The sequence below is a fragment of the Halichoerus grypus genome, chromosome 5 (assembly GCF_964656455.1).
Source record: "Halichoerus grypus chromosome 5, mHalGry1.hap1.1, whole genome shotgun sequence".
NCBI classification, from domain to species: Eukaryota; Metazoa; Chordata; class Mammalia; order Carnivora; family Phocidae; genus Halichoerus; species Halichoerus grypus.
The window spans coordinates 89,238,084-89,251,665 of record NC_135716.1 but is presented as its reverse complement, the minus strand read 5'-3'; the positions used below and the strand labels follow the sequence as shown (position 1 = coordinate 89,251,665).

Genomic DNA, 13,582 nt, shown 5'->3' with positions numbered 1-13,582 from the left:
AGGACACTATATCCTACTTAAAGGGTCTATCCAACAGGAAGATCTAACAATTGTAAATATCTATGCCCCTAACATGGGCACAGCCAATTATATAAGGCAATTAATAACAAAACCAGGGGCGCCTGGGTGGCTCAGTCGTTAAGCGTCTGCCTTCGGCTCAGGTCATGATCCCAGGGTCCTGGGATCAAGCCCCGCATCGGGATCCCTGCTCCGCAGGAAGCCTGCTTCTCCCTCTCCCACTCCCCCTGCTTGTGTTCCTGCTCTCGCTATCTCTCTCTCTGTCAAATAAATAAATAAAATCTTTAAAAAAAAAAAAAAAGAAAATATTTCAAAAAAAAAAAAATAACAAAAGCAAAGAAACACTTCAACAACGATACAATAATAGTGGGGACTTTAACACCCCCTCACTGAAATGGACAGGTCATCTAAGCAAAAGATCAACAAGGAAATAAAGACTTTATTTTTATTTATTTATTTTTTTTTTTTTTAGTAGGTTATATCAATTTACTTCACATAAGAACAGCGTATTTCAGGCCTATGATTTCCATTTAGTATCAACAAAAACAATCTGTACAGAAAACCCAAAGGCAACGATAGAGCATTATACATAAAATGTGCAAATATACTTTAAAATGCAAGTTATTCTATAGTATTTGCAAGGTAGAACTTTATAGTAATTAAGGAACCAACCTCATTCCAGCTAATTTAATCATCCTTTTGCATATATAGCCAATGCAAATGCACAAGGCACAACTTAGTGTTGATGCTAAAGTGTGTAACATACACCTTCAGATTTATTTGGAGATATTAAAATAACATAATCATGTTTGTATTTTATTATTTAATGAGACATTAGCTCATTTCTAAAGCTTCACAAGCATTACACTTGATAACATATATGTGGCAAGGACAAACTGTTCCCTGGACTTAAAAGGTAAAAAGACCCTTGGTAGCCTATATTAAAAAAAAAAAAAAAATTATATCTATATATATATATGTACACACACACCCACAAACTTCCCATAATTCAAAGGGAAGCCATTCCTTTTAGCAAAAGTTCCCTTATAGTATTTCATGACAGAATTATTTAAAAAGTATGTATTTATTTGCCATCTCTTTTGGTCAATCTTCCTACAAAAAGATACTGAAATAGACAATTTTCTTCTTCAAGACAAAGACAATACCAATTTAGAAAGTCTTTCTTTTGAGACTGCACAGTGAAAGGTATTATTTAATTATAGAAGCTTGTTGCTTTTAAAGAAATTATTGAAATCTACACAAAGAAAAATGTTAGCCTATCAAAAATCAATGAGACTTGGCTAGAACACAATTCAGAATCTTTCAAGCCCAATCACAGTGCTCTTTGCTGTTTTATTGCCCATTCCTGAGAATATTCTATTATTTAAAATTTTTTAATTAAGTAAATAAATTTTACATTGATGAGAATTATGCTTAAGAATTGTTTTTCAAAATATAAAATAAGCCCTATTTCATTTTGGTAAAAAAGAAAAAAAAAAGAAAAAGAAAAAAAGAAATGTTCTTTGCAAATACCATCAATTCTAAATACTGGTATCTCAATCAATGTTAGTCCTCTTCTTAACTGGGTAATTCCTATTTTTTGCCATTCATGTATCACTCGTTTCCTTATTATCCATTATTTTATAATTTTTGTTAACAGGAGCATTTAACTGGTAATGGAGCAAAAATACATATAAAATTAAAGGAACTCTGGAGTGAGATCTGTATTTCCCTGTGGTAAGAGTTTTACTGGAAATAATCTGAATGCCATCCAAGAAAGGCAAAAGTACCTACGAAATAAAGAACACACATGGTCAATGTCTTCCTCGTTGTCTTTGGTTTAGCCTTCTTGGCCAAAATCTTCTGTAAACTTCTTTAATTTCAACAAGTCATGTTCATTGACTGTGGGTTTTGTGTTAGACAGCGACCGTAACATGTCCGACATGCAAACAATTGGCTCCAAAAGTTTATCCCCAGGAACGTCCATCCATGTCATTTCAATGGCACCAGGGTCACCAGGAGAACAAGGTGTTAGCAGGTCATCTATTATTTTGTTGGGATCATCTCATGAAGGTCCGCGCACCTTTTTAAAATGAGTAGCTGACTGCACTTTTCTAACAGGCTGCATCAGCGCATCGCGCACAATGACACTTATGTCTGCCCCCGAATAGCCGTCTGTTTTCTTCCCGAGTTCTTGGAAGTCTGTTTTTGTGAGACTGTTCTGAGTGGTCCCCAAGTGCAGTTTAAACATCGCTGCTCGGACCTGGGCCTCAGGCAAAGGAATATAAATTCGTTTCTCAAATCTTCTTATAATGGCAGAATCCAGAACCCAGGGTATATTTGTCGCTCCCAGAACCAAAATTCCATCATTGTCTATACCAACACCTTGCATTTGAACTAGGAACTCCGTCTTAATTCTACGGGCAGCTTCACTTTCATTTTCACTTCTTGAGCCGCACAGAGAATCAATTTCATCAATGAAGATAATGGAAGGTTTACTCTCTCTAGCAAGTTGGAATAAGTTCTTAACTAGCTTTTCACTTTCACCTAGCCACTTTGAGACAAGGTCAGAGGAAGATACTGAAAAAAACGTGGAATTGTTTGCTTCTGTTGCTACAGCTTTGGCTAAATAGGACTTTCCTGTTCCAGGTGGCCCAAATAACAGAATTCCCCTCCAAGGTGTTCTCTTGCCTGTAAAAAGATGAGGGAATTTAATAGGCAATATCACAGCCTCTTTAAGTGCCTCTTTGGCTCCTTCGAGACCAGCAACATCACTCCATTTCACATTTGGTCGCTCTATAACAATGGCACCTTGAAGTTGATTCTGTAGTTTCTTTTTTTCAGGATCATCAGATTCTCCTTCCCCATCACTGTCATTCCCCTTCTCATCAGCTGGACTTGGCTGTCCCACTTTCACTGGCTTCTGTGGATTTTTCTTTCTTTTTCAGGTACTCCTTTAGTTTTTCTGCTCTATCAAGATATTCTGTACACTTTGCCCTGATACTTTGCTTGGCTTTATCACCCTGAGCTTCATATTTAACTACATGAAGAAAATACTGAACAGCGTGTTGGTAGAGTTGAAGAGCTTCCTCATAGTTCCCAGCTTTGTCTTCCTGGGCTGCTTTGCCAGCAAGATCTATTGCTTTCTGGAGGTTGGGCGAGGTGGATGTCATGGCGGAGATCCGAGGAGATTCTCTGGGGAGGAACGAGGGCAGAGGAAGCCAACAGCGGCAACGTCGAATCGCGCCCGGTGTTGCCCCAAACGTGTGCAGGCTGGTGGCTCTCGGACCCCGAGCAGCGGCTTCCTCTCTGGAACTTCCAAAACGAAACGGCAGAAATAAAGACTTTAAATGACACACTGGACCAAATAGACTTCACAGATCTATTCAGAACATTCCATCCCAAAGCAACAGAATACACATTCTTCTCCAGTGCCCATGGAACATTCTCCAGAATAGATCACATCCTAGGTCACAAATCAGGTCTCAACCAGTACCCAAAGATTGGGTTCATTCCCTGCATATTTTCAGACCACAATGCTTTGAAACTAGAACTCAATCACAAGAGGAAAGTAGGAAAGAACTCAAATCCATTGAGGTTAAAGAGCATCCTACTAAAGAATGAATGGGTCAACCGGGAAATTAAAGAAGAATTAAAAATATTTATGGAAACCAATGAAAATGAAAACACAACTGTTCAAAATCTTTGGGATGCAGCAAAGGCATCCTAAGAGGAAAGTATATAGCAATACAAGCCTTTCTCAAGAAACAAGAAAGGTCTCAAATACACAACCTAACCCTACACCTAAAGGAACTGGAGAAAGAACAGCAAATAAAGCCTAAACCCAGCAAGAGAAGAGAAATAATAAAGATCAGAGCAGAAATCAATGAAATAGAAACCAAAAGAACAGTAGAACAGATCAACGAAACTAGGAGCTGGTTCTTTGAAAGAATTAACAAGATTGATAAACCCCTGGCCAGGCTTATCAAAAAGAAAAGAGAAATGGCCCAAATCAACAAAATCATGAATGAAAGAGGAAAGATCACAACTAACACCAAAGAAATACAAACAATTATAAGAACATATTATGAGCAACTCTATGCCAGCAAATTAGGTAATCTGGAAGAAACGGATGCATTCCTAGAGATGTAGCAACTACCAAAACTGAACCAGGAAAAAATAGAAAACCTGAACAGACCTATAACCACTAAGGAAATTGAAGCAGTCATCAAAAATCTCCCAACAAACAAAAGCCCAGGGCCAGATGGCTTCCCAGGGGAATTCTACCAAACATTTAAGGAAGAATTAATACTTATTCTTCTGAAACTGTTCCAAAAAACAGAAATGTAAGGAAAATTTCCAAGCTCGTTTTATGAAGCCACCATTACCTTAATCCCCAAACCAGACAAAGACCCCATCAAAAAGGAGAATTACAGACCAATATCCCTGATGAACATGGATGCAAAAATTCTCACCAAAATACTAGCCAGTAGGATCCAACAGTACATTAAAAGGATTATTTACCACGACCAAGTGGGATTTATCCCTGGGCTGAAAGGTTGGTTCAACATCCGCAAATCAATCAATGTGATACAATACGTGAATAAAAGAAAGAACAAGAACCATATGATCCTCTCAATAGATGCAGAAAAAGCATTTGACAAAGTACAGCATCCTTTCTTGATCAAAACTCTTCAGAGTATAGGGATAGAGAGTACATACCTCAATATCATAAAAGCCATCTATGAAAAACCCACAGCGAATATCATTCTCAATGGGGAAAAATTGAGAGCTTTCCCCCTAAGGTCAGGAACGTGGCAGGGATGTCCACTATCACCACTGCTCTTCAACATAGTATTAGAAGTCCTAGCCACAGCAATCAGACAACAAAAAGAAACAAAAGCCATCCAAATTGGCAAAGAAGTCTAACTCTCACTCTTTGCAGATGATATGATACTTTATGTGGAAAACCCAAAAGACTCCACCCCAAAATTGCTAGAACTCATACAGGAATTCAGTAAAGTGGCAGGATATAAAATCAATGCATAGAAATCAGTGGCATTCCTATACACCAACAAGAAGACAGAAGAAAGAGAAATTAAGGAGTCGATCCCATTTATAATTGCACCCAAACCATAAGATACCTAGGAATAAATCTAACCAAAGAGGCAAAGGATCTGTACTCAGAAAACTATAAAATACTCATGAAAGAAACTGAGGAAGACACAAAGAAATGGAAAAACGTTCCATGCTCATGGATTGGAAGAACAAATATTGTGAAGATGTCAATGCTACCTAGAGCAATCTACACATTCAATGCAATCCCCATCAAAATACCATCCACTTTTTTCAAAGAAATGGGACAAATAATCCTAAAATTTGTATGGAACCAGAAAAGACCCCGCATAGCCAGAGGAATGTTGAAAAAGAAAAGCAAAGCTGGCGGCATCACAATTCTGGACTTCAAGCTCTATTACAAAGCTGTCATCATCAAGACAGTATGGTACTGGCACAAAAACAGACACATAGATCAATGGAACAGAATAGAGAGCCCAGAAATGGACCTTCAACTGTATGGTCAACTAATCTTTGACAAAGCAGGAAAGAATGTCCAATGGAAAAAAGACAGTCTCTTCAACAAATGGTGTTGGGAAAATTGGACAGCCACAAGAAGAAGAATGAAACTGGACCATTTCCTTCCACCACACACAAAAATAGACTCAAAATGGTTGAAAGACCTCAATGTGAGATAGGAGTCCATCAACATCCTAAAGGAGAACACAGGCAGCAACCTCTTTGACCTCAGCCACAGCAACTTCTTCCTAGAAACATCGCCAAAGGCAAGGGAAGCAAGGGCAAAAATGAACTATTGGGACTTCAGCAAGATAAAAAGCTTTTGCACAGCAAAGGAAACAGTCAACAAAACCAAAAGACAACCAACAGAATGGGAGAAGATATTTGCAAATGACATATCAGATAAAGGGCTAGTATCCAAAATCTATAAAGAACTTCTTAAGCTCAACACCCAAAGAACAAATGATCCAATCAAGAAATGGGCAGAAGACATGAACAGACATTTTTCCAAAGAAGACATCCAAATGATCAACAGACACATGAAAAAGTGCTCAATATTGCTTGGCATCAGGGAAATCCAAATCAAAACCTCAATGAGATATCACCTCACACAGGTCAGAATGGCTAAAATTAACAAGTCAGGAAACGACAGATGTTGGCGGGGATGTGGAGAAAGGGGAAGCCTCCTACTCTGTTGGTGGGAATGCAAGCTGGTGCAGCCACTCTGGAAAACAGTATGGAGGTTCTTCAAAAAGTTGAAAATATAGCTACCATACAATCCAGCAACTGCACTACTGGGTATTTACCCCAAAGATACAAATGTAGGGATCCGAAGGGGTACATGCACCCCAATGTTTATAACAGCAATGTCCACAATAGCCAAACTGTGGAAAGAGCCAAGATGTCCATCGACAGATGAATGGATAAAGAAGATGTTGTAGAGATATACAATGGAATATCATGCAGCCATCAAAAGGAATGAAATCTTGCCATTTGCAACGACATGGATGGAACTGGAGGATATTATGCTGAGCGAAATAGGTCAATCAGAGAAAGACATGTATCATGACCTCACTGATATGAGGAATTCTTAATCTCAGGGCAGAAATTGAGGTTTGCTGGAGTGGTGGGGGCTGGGAGGGATGGGGTGGCTGGGTGATAGACATTGGGGAGGGTTAGTGCTATGGTGAGCGCTGTGAATTGTGTGAGACTGTTGAATCACAGACCTGTACCTCTGAAATAAATAATACATTATATGTTAAAAAAAAAAAAAAAAAAGGAGGGGGAGAGGGAAGATGGCGGAGGAGTAGGGGACCCTATTTCAACTGGTCCCTAGAATTGATCTGGATATCTACCAGACCACTCTGAGCACCCACGAATCAGCCTGAGAGTAAGAAGATCTGGATCTCTACAAACAGAATATCGCAGATGGTTGGTTTTGAGGTATGAAGTGGGGAGCCGTGATTCTGCGGGCAGATATCAGAGGATAAACGGCAGCAGGAGGGTGCCTGGCTGTGGGGATCCTACACCGCTGGTGAGTAACAGCCTCGCTCGTTGGGGACGGGGCACAGACTCGCAGACTGGTAGTGACAGGGAAAGGACTTTAGGGCAGCCCCTGGGGCAAAAACCCAGAGCAGTGGGGTCGCTCGTGCGAACTGGGAGCGGCTGGCGGTTTTAGAAGCACAAAGGGCAAGGCGCCTGGGTGGCTCAGTTGGTTAAGCAACTGCCTTCAGCTCAGGTCATGATCCTGGAGTCCTGGGATCGAGTCCCGCATCGGGCTCCCTGCTCAGTGGGGAGTCTGCTTCTCCCTCTGACCCTGCCCCCTCTCATGTACACTCTCTCTCTCTCATTCTCGCTCTCTCAAATAAATAAATAAATAAATAAATAAATAAATAAATAAAAACTTTAAAAAAAAAAAAGCACAAAGGGCAGAGTGTGCTCCGACCTGGAAGCAGGACTGGGAGCACTGCAGAGGGGCGCACAACCCAGGACGCTGCAGTTTATAGCCGCAGGGACAGAAACGGGGACAGTGTGGCCTGGAGACCTCACTGAAGAACAGACTGCAAACTCTCTACTCTGAGGCAGAGGGTTGGAAAGGGTCTCTTCTGCTCTGACTCGCGGAAGAGACACAGAAAGCCACCAGGAAAAGCCACCAGAGAACAAAAGCCCCCAAAACTGATTCCCACTGAGCCCATCCCCTGCCGCAGGGGGGCAGGGCAACTCCGCCCAAACAGGGTTGCCTGAGTTACAGTGCGGCAGGCCCCTCCCCCAGAAGACAGGCTAGGAAAACAAGAGGCCAGCAACCCTAAGGTCCCTAGAACACAGGTGCATCTTGCTTCAGTTCTGGTCAATAATTTGGACTCTACATTCCCTCAACCACCCATCAACAGAATGACTAGGAGGAGGAACCCCCAAAATAGAAAAGACTCAGAGATTATGACTTATGCTGCAGATTTACAAATGGATGCAGATATAACCAAGATGTCGGAGATGGAATTCAGGCTAGCAATTGTGAAGACAATAGCTAGAATGGAGAAATCGATTAATGGCAACATAGAGTCTCTAAGGGCAGAAATGAAAGCTGAATTGGCAGAACTTAAAAATGCTATCAATGAGATCCAATCCAATCTAGATAATCTAACAGCTAGGCTAAGTGAGGCAGAAGAACGAATAAGCGACCTGGAAGACAAAATAATAGATAAAAAGGGAAAAGAGGAGGCCAGGGAAAAACAACTCAGAATCTATGAAAATAGAATCAGAGAAATAAGTGACACCATGAAGCGTTCCAATGTCAGAATAATTGGAATCCCGGAGGGAGTGGAGAGAGAGAGAGGACTAGAAGATGTATTTGAGCAAACCGTAGCTGAGAACTTCACTAATCTGGGGAATGAAACAAACATTCGAGTCCTAGAGGCAGAGAGGACCCCTCGCAAGATCAAGGAAAATAGGCCAATGCCCCAGCATGTAATAGTAAAACTTGCAAATTTTAGAACCAAGGAAACCATCTTAAGGACAGTTAGGGGAAAGAGATTCCTTACGTACAGAGGGAGGAACATCAGAATAATGTCAGACCTATCCACAGAGACCTGGCAAGCCAGAAAAGCCTGGCAAGACATATTCAGGGTACTAAATGAGAAGAACATGCAGCCAAGAATACTTTATCCGGAAAGGCTGTCATTTAGAATGGATGGAGAGATGCAGAGCTTCCAAGACTGACAGAAACTGAAAGAATATGTGACCTCTAAGCCGGCCCCGCAAGAACTATTAAGGGGGGTTCTATAAAAGGAGAAAGACCCCAAGGGTAATATACAACAGAAATTTACAGGGACAATCTATAAAAACAACGTCTTCACAGGCAACATGATGACAATTAATTAATATCTTTCAATAATCACTCTCAACGTGAATGGCCTAAATGCCCTCATAAAATGGCACAGGGTTGCGGATTAGATAAAAAGACAGGACCCATCCATATGCTGCCTACAAGAGACTCATTTGAACCTAAAGATACATCCAGACTGAAAGTGAAGGGATGGAGATCCATATTCCATGCCAGCGGACTTCAAAAGAAAGCTGGGGTAGCAATTCTTATATCAGACAAATTAGATTTTAAACTAAAGTCTGTAATTAGAGACACAGAAGGACACTATATCATTCTTAAAGGGTCTATGCAACAAGATCTAACAATTATAAATATCTATGCCCCCAACATGGGAGCAGCCATCTACATAAGCCAACTGTTAACCAAAATAAAGAGTCATATTGATAACAATACGTTAATTGTAGGAGACCTCAATACTCCACTCTCAGCAATGGACAGATCATCTAAGCAGAAAATCAACAAGGAAACAAGAGCTTTGAATGATACACTGGACCAGATGGACCTCATAGATATATACAGAACATTCCACCCTAAAACAACAGAATACTCATTCTTCTCGAGCGCACATGGAACTTTCTCCAGAATAGACTACATACTGGGTCACAAATCAGGTCTCAACCGATACCAAAAGATTGAGATTATTTCCTGCATATTCTCAGACCACAATGCTTTAAAAGTGGAACTCAATCACAAGAAAAAATTTGGCAGAAATTCAAACACTTGGAAGCTAAAGACCACTCTGCTCAAGAATGTTTGTGTGAACCAGGAAATCAAAGAAGAACTTAAACAATTCATGGAAATCAATGAGAATGAAAACAAATTGGTCCAAAACCTATGAGATACTGCAAAGGCAGTCCCAAGGGGGGAAATACATAGCCATCCAAGCCTCACTCAAAAAAACAGAAAAATCCTGAATTTACCAACTAACTCTACACCTTAAAGAACTAGAGAAAAAGCAACAAACGATTCCTAAGCCACGTGTTAGAAGAGAAATAATTAAAATTAGAGCAGAGATCAATGAATTAGAAACCAGAAACACAGTAGATCAGACCAACAAAACTAGAAGTTGGTTCTTTGAAAGAATTAATAAGATCAATAAACCACTGGCCAGACCTATCCAAAAGAAAAGAGAAAGGACCCAAATTAATAAAATTATGAATGAAAGCGGAGAGATCACAATTAACACCAAGGAAATAGAAACAATTATTAGAAATTATTATCAACAACTATATGCTAATAAATTAAGCAACCTGGAAGAAATGGATGCCTTCCTGGAAACCTATAAACTACCAAGACTGAAACAGGAAGAAATTGACAACCTGAATAGGCCAATAACCAAAACGAGATTGAAGCAGTGATCCAAAACCTCCCAAAAAACAAGAGTCCAGGGCCTGATGGATTCCCTGGGGAATTCTACCAAGCATTCAAAGAAGAAATAATACCTATTCTACTGAAGCTGTTTCAAAAAATCGAAACAGAAGGAAAACTTCCAAACTCATTCTATGAGGCCAGCATTACCTTAATCCCCAAACCAGGCAAAGACCCCATCAAAAAGGAGAATTTCAGTCCGATATCCCTGATGAATATGGATTCCAAAATTCTCAACAAAATCCTACCTAATAGGATCCAACAATACATTAAAAGAACCATCCACCACGACCAAGTGGGATTTATCCCCGGGATGCAAGGGTGGTTCAACATTTGGAAATCAATCAATGTGATAGAACACATTAAAAAGAGGAGGGAGAAGAACCACATGGTCCTCTCAATTGATGCAGAAAAAGCATTTGATGAAATACAGCATGCTTTCCTGATTAAAACTCTTCAGAGTATAGATATAGAGGCAACATTCCTCAAGTTCATAAAATCCAACTATGAAAAACCCACAGCAAATATCATCCTCAATGGGGAAAAGCTGAGAGCCTTTCCCTTAACATCAGGAACACGTCAAGGATGCCCACTCTCACCACTATTGTTCAACATAGTACTAGAAGTCCTAGCAACAGCAATTAGACAACAAAAAGAAATAAAAGGTATTCAAATTGGCAAAGAAGAAGTCAAACTCTCTCACTTCGCAGACGACATGATACTTTATGTGGAAAACCCAAAAGACTCCACCCCCAAATTACTAGAACTCATACAGCAATTCAGTAATGTGGCAGGATACAAAATCAATGCACAGAAATCAGTTGCTTTCTTATATACTAATAACGCAACTGTAGAAAGAGAAATTAGAGAAACGATTCCATTTACAATAGCACCAAAAACCATAAGATACCTCAGAATAAACCTAACCAAACACGTAAAGGATCTATACTCTAAGAACTACAGAACACTCATGAAAGAAATTGAAGACACAAAAAGATGGAAAAACATTCCATGCTCATGGATTGGAAAAGTAAACATTGTTAAAATGTCTATGCTACCCAGAGCAATCTATACCTTCAGTGCCATCCTGATCAAAATTCCAATGACATTTTTCAAAGTGCTGGAACAAATAATCCTAAAATTTGTATGGAATCAGAAAAGACCCCAAATCGCCAAGGAAATGTTGAAAAAGAAAAACAAAGCTGGGGGCATCACGTTGCCTGATTTCAAGCTATATTACAAAGCTGTGATCACCAAGACAGCATGGTACTGGCACAAAAACAGACATATAGACCAATGGAACAGAATAGAGAACCCAGATATGGACCCTCAACTCTATGGTCAAATAATCTTTGACAAAGCAGGAAAAAACATGCAATGGAAAAAAGACAGTCTCTTCAATAAATGGTGCTGGGAAAATTGAACAGCCACATGCAGAAGAAAGAAACTCGACCATTCTCTAACACCATACACAAAGATAAATTCAAAATGGAAGAAAGACCTCAATGTGAGACAGGAATCCATCAAAATCCTAGAGGAGAACATAGGCAGTAACCTCTTTGACATCGCCCACAGCAACTTCTTTCAAGATACATCTCCAAAAGCTAGTGAAACAAAAGCAAAAATGAACTTTTGGGACTTCATCAAGATAAAAAGCTTCTGCACAGCGAAGGAAACCGTCAACAAAACAAAGAGGCAACCCACAGAATGGGAGAAGATATTTGCAAATGACACTACAGATAAAGGGCTGGTATCCAAGATCTATAAAGAATTTCTCAAACTCAACACCCAAAAAACAAATAATCAGGTCAAAAAATGGGGAGAAGACATGAAAAGACACTTCTCTGAAGAAGACATACAAATGGCTAACAGACACATGAAAAATGTTCATCATCATTAGCCATCAGGGAAATTCAAATCAAAACCACACTGAGATACCACCTTACACCAGTTAGAATGGCAAAAATGGACAGGGAAAGAAACAACAAATGTTGGAGAGGTTGTGGAGAAAGGGGAACCCTCTTACACTGTTGGTGGGAATGCAAGTTGGTACAGCCACTTTGAAAAACAGTGTGGAGGTTCCTCAAAAATTTAAAAATAGAGCTACCCTATGACCCAGCAATTGCACTCCTGGGTATTTACCCCAAAGACACAGACGTAGTGAAAAGAAGGGCCATATTCACCCCCAATGTTCCTAGCATTGTCTATGTCTGCAATAGCCAAACTGTGGAAAGAGCCAAGATGCCCTTCAACAGATGCATGGATAAAGAAGATGTGGTCCATATATACAATGGAATATTACTCAGCCATCAGAAAGGATGAATACCCAACTTTTATCAACATGGATGGAACTGGAAGAGATTATGCTAAGTGAAATAAGTCAAGCAGAGAAAGTCACTTATCATATGGTTTCACTTATTTGTGTAACATAAGGAATAGCATGGAGGACATTAGGAGAAGGAAGGGAAAAATGAAGGGAGGGAAATCAGAAGGAGAGATGGACCATGAGAGACTGTGGACTCTGAGAAACAAACAGGGTTTTAGAAGGGAGGGGGTGGGGGGATGGGTTAGCCTGGTGATGGGTATTAAGGAGGGCACGTATTGCATGGAGCACTGGGTGTTATACAAAAACAATGGATCGTGGATCACTACATCAAAAACTAATGATGTATTGTATGGTGACTAACATAACATAATAAAATTAAAAAAAAAAAGAAAGCTAATGAACTTACATTTCTTTTCAAATTCGACTACGGCTTCCTATTTACACTTAAATCATCCATATTTGATGTATTTTGGTGTATTGTTTAAGGTGAGACTAACATTTATCTTCCCTTCAAGTTGCCCCAAAGCTGTTTATTGAATTTGTCTTATATATGCACTGCTGCTGGGAGTCATTCTGTTTCAATTATTTGCCTAAAGTACAATTCTTCAAAGCATGAACAAATAAACATAACAAAACATTTTAATATTAAGAGAGAATATAATAAAACATTGTGAAATAGTGAAAAAAAAGAAGAAGAAGAAGAAGATAGCAGGAGAGGAGGAATGAAGGGAGGGAATCGGAGGGGGAGACGAACCATGAGAGACGATGGACTCTGAAAAACAAACTCAGGGCTCTAGAGGGGAAGCAGGTGGGGGGATGGGTTAGCCTGGTGATGGGTATTAAAGAGGGCACGTTCTGCATGGAGCACTGGATGTTATATGCAAACAATGAATCATGGAACACTACATCAAAAA

At 39.8% G+C, this 13,582-nt stretch overlaps 2 pseudogenes; one reads left to right on the top strand and one right to left on the bottom strand.

Annotated features, from left to right (window-relative positions):
• Nucleotides 1-476: 476 nt before the first annotated feature.
• On the bottom strand, nucleotides 477-3,345 carry LOC118522177 (vacuolar protein sorting-associated protein 4B pseudogene; annotated as a pseudogene).
• The window catches only part of LOC118522183 (eukaryotic translation initiation factor 3 subunit E-like), an 81,543-nt pseudogene continuing 71,150 nt past the window's right edge, over nucleotides 3,190-13,582 (top strand).